This window comes from Haliotis cracherodii, unplaced genomic scaffold (genome assembly GCF_022045235.1).
Source record: "Haliotis cracherodii isolate W230 unplaced genomic scaffold, xgHalCrac1.p SCAF_16, whole genome shotgun sequence".
Lineage (NCBI taxonomy): Eukaryota > Metazoa > Mollusca > Gastropoda > Lepetellida > Haliotidae > Haliotis > Haliotis cracherodii.
The window spans coordinates 23,705,624-23,710,027 of NW_027266271.1; positions in this window are offsets into that span (position 1 = coordinate 23,705,624).

The window sequence follows — 4,404 nt, forward strand, 5'->3', positions numbered from 1 at the left end:
TAGATTATTTTCTGACTGCTGTGGAAAATACTCAACCAATCGTTGAATGACATATTTCACAATTTTCAAAACGTTCAACATGTCTAACCTTGTTCCTACACTCGAACTCCAGTCGCTCGTTATATAGTTCAGGTCGAAATAAAAAAATAGCCAAAGATTCCATGGCATATAATTGGCATTTTTTTGCGTTTATGTATCCATAAACCGAAAGCAATTAAGCCACGCCCATTAGAAGAATGTTAGTTTCCTGATTGGTGGATAACAGAATGAGGCGCATGACTTCCAGTGTGTGAGCTCAGCCTATGTTACCGCTTATAGATGAAAACCAAGCCTCGCTTTCACTGTACGCTGTGACTATGTTAATGGTTAGATAAGCCTTCTGTGAAATTATTAATGTTGACGTATTTATTTATAAGAATTGACTTCAAAACCATTTCCGTTTTAGAGTCATATACGTAAAAACCGAAGTGTGACGTGAATTTACACAATATGCACACCAGTCTTGCCGTTTATACCTCCATAAACGACAAAACTATTGAAGTCAGTTCTTGTAACAACTTTGTTCCATGGCCTGATACCGATCAACGGACAACTGGTCTCTATGCTCCCTAGAAGTTCGACAAATATTATGTTATCATATATTGTGGCCAATGATGAGCACGAAGTACAACGTGGCAGAATACGATTGTGGTAGATTTTTTGATAAAAAATAGTCAACCAGAATGGAATCAACAGAAAATCGAGTATTGAAATCAAGTCGAAGAGATCAATATGTGACTGTATGCATACATGATATTCTTGTGTACATTTAGTTACGTCACTTGTATATACTTATCTCTTAGAATAATTGCGCTCGGACCCGTGAAGATCCGAGTTAGAATAGTCTTCAGCAACCGATGTTTGCCGTAAAAGGAGACAATGTTTGTAAGCGGCGACTAACGGGATCGGGTGGTCAGGCTTGACTTGGTTGATACATGTAATCGTATCCCAAATGCTTGGATCGATGCTCGTGATGACAATCACTTGATTGTCTGATCCAGACTCGATTATTTACAGACCGCCGTTATATAGCTGAGTGCTGCGTTAAACAACAAACACAAACATGAGGTCGTGGGAGGAAAGCCGAAGTGAGGCAGGCTCTAGACGACAACCATTTTAATGAAACCGACGAGCACGAATATGATGTTGACAATCGGTTAAACAATCAGGATGAATCTGGAATTCGAACCCACTATCAAAGATTTCTGGCACAACTCAGAGAACTGCTGCGTCTTTGGACGACTGATTCACCCATGGACACTATATTCAATATGGTATAGCATGTTCATCTTTAATGGGGGAATCACACGTGTATTTGTTTAGCACCACAACATATACAATCAAGATTTTACAAATTCGAACATAAATCATGCCTACCAACCACAATAAAATACCAATAGTCAGAACAGATCATTATTTCCCTTATCAAGGGTATGCGGAGTGTGCGGCTCAAACAATTAAAGCGTGACATTTTTTCCTATGACCTTTAGTATGTAGCAAATCTGAATTGAACCAATGTCTTTCGAAGGCTGAATGATGTACCTCACAAATTGAAATAAACAGAAAGACTTGCTCCCTGGAGAACATCTTAACACCCACGAGCAGAAACAGACGTTTGTTTGTTTGTTGTTCAACGCCGCACTCAGCATTATTCCAGCTGTATGACGGCGGTCTGTAAATAATCGAGTTTAAATAATCCAGTTAATGACATCACTTGCATCGATCCAAGCAATTGGGATACGATGACGTGCATCAACCAAGTGAGCGAGCCCGACCACCTGATCCTGTTTGTCGCCCCTTACGACAAGCATAGTCGCCTTTTACGGCAAGCATGGGTTGCTGAAGACCTATTCTACCCCGGATCTTCACGGGTACAGAAAAGACGTGTCCTTCCAAGACAAACTAGTGGCAACTTTCCCAACATGTGAGCGTGTACATGTCACTCATCCAAAAAGAACCAGTGGCAATCGATTGAATGTTGTTTAATGACGCAACAATACTGCAGCCAGTAAAAATCGAAACGACGCGAACAGACATATCTGATCAAAGTGAGAACTTTGCACACTCTACACTGTCACAATCTCTACACTGTCACAATATGATAAATATTTCTTGACATGTATATCTACTCTGATAGTACTGTCGTATTCAAGGATTGATATATCCAGTGTGAGGTGGTTTGATCATCACTGGCGCATTATAATTCTATTGTCAAAACATGTTGTCGATGTCTTAAACTTAAATTTAGAGTTGAACTTGTTCACCATTACTAGTTCAAGAGTAATTGTATGAGATTGAATGAGACAAAGTTAATAAAATAACGACAAACCTTTTCCATATTCATAAGAAAGCAGTGCCAAAAGCAGAGTCGATTGTATGATCCTGACTACTATATATATGTTTATGAATCACTATCAAAAAGCGATGATACAAAGTGTTCGCGAAAAGTGTAGTGAACGTGTAATTTTGCAAAACTATTTCAGAACGACAGAAAGACGAAAAAATAGATTTCCTTTAAAACGTACAGACTTGACAGACAGAGATGTATAAAGAAAGGCAATTTACTCGAACACCTTCGTAATGCCACTTTGAAGAATTGAACAATGTCATCGAAGCGTCAAAAGTGCACAGTAGGTTCTCATTCAATAACATCGGTAAAGGGTAAGGGAACGTTTCGGCCCACAAGATCTACACATAATTTAGGAATTGAGAGAAATTTCTAAAAAACTGTGGGGAATGTCTTCAAGAATGTTCATGTTTATGAGAACACTCATACATCCACATACACACACACTCACACACATACACACACGCACACACATACCCACACACACACATACACACACACACACACTGTTGCATAACGCACATATTTCACAAGTGTTTCACTTTACTTGTTTGCAGTAAATTATCATGCTTCCCTTTGTGTGCCATTACTGATTTTCAGTAATCTATTCATATAATTGTCATTAATATTTTGCCAATGGAATCTATTACAACAGATAATTAGGTTTGACCAGAAACTTTTCTCTGGCTTTGCCGTTTTATAGTTGTGAGAATATGCATGTTTAGAACTTATGACACCACCGAATACATAAGTCAGGACAATATGTTTTAAAAGGTTGATTACAGATGTTTTCATTCATGTTGTTTTTTTAATATTTGAATATTAGCAAACATTTGACCCAAGCTGTTTGACATCGGAGATGCACATAATAAATGGTAAACAAAGTAAATCATCTTGGTTCTCGGACCTGCTCAAACTAATATCTTCATTTGAAGTCCTACAAATCAGTCTTTTTCACTCAATTTAGTCATGTTTGGATATTTTACCATGTTAAAAGGCCGCACATTGAAAGTGTAAGAAAGAAAAAGAAAAAGTCATTTTAAGATGTTTTGAAAAAGAACATATAAAGAAATATATTGCTGGGTCCAGCCAAGTACCTCCAAATCCCTGTTTCAACGATTAACCATAATCCTTATTACTACCAAGCATGAACTTCATTTATAGTCTGAAGTGGAATTAATGTTGATTCTCGAGGATACTTTTGCAATAAACATTTTGTCAAAATATTTCATTTTTCTTTGATCCATATGGCATTTGTGACTAAACGTGAAGACCACAGACATAGTGACAGATCTATCTTCAGAGGTTAAGGAACATTTGTCTAAAACACATGCTCATGATATAGTCGTTATCGTACAATCCTCTCGGATTTTGGCGGGGATTGCTTGTGAATATGGAAAAGGTTTTGTCAGGTGGACAATTGACTTGTTTTTGTATGTGACGAGTGCCACCGGTGGGGCAGGATACGCTCATATCACACCTTTCCTTTTCGCGAACGCCTGGCATTATCACAATTTGATACTACTGGTTCATAAACTCATGATATGGTCGGAATCATATAATCGACTTAATATAGAAGGTAGAAAATGTTTTGTTGCTTTTATTCCAATACTTCACAGTTTTCGGCAACTTCAAATTTGATCATTCTCCTCCTTTTGTTCCCCGGCCGCGTCATACAAAAAGACGTTAAAAGATTGTACTTGTTGTTACCCTGTCTGTCGCTCGGCATTAAGGTGCTAAAACAAGGACTGGTCGGCTCGGAGTCAGTATACTGTGTCTGAGTGGGGTATTCATGTTAAACTGCGGCATGGTATCTCAGTGGGCTAGCACTATAAATCGGCCTGGACTAGTACAAGCAGCCACACACACACATACACGTGCATGCACGTCGCTATATAAGTGCAATAATCTTTGACGAATCATGATATTAGGTGTTGGCGCATCTGTCCTGCAAGCGGAATCATCATATCAACGCATATCGCATCAGACATAAAACACGGAATACAATGTACCTGTTT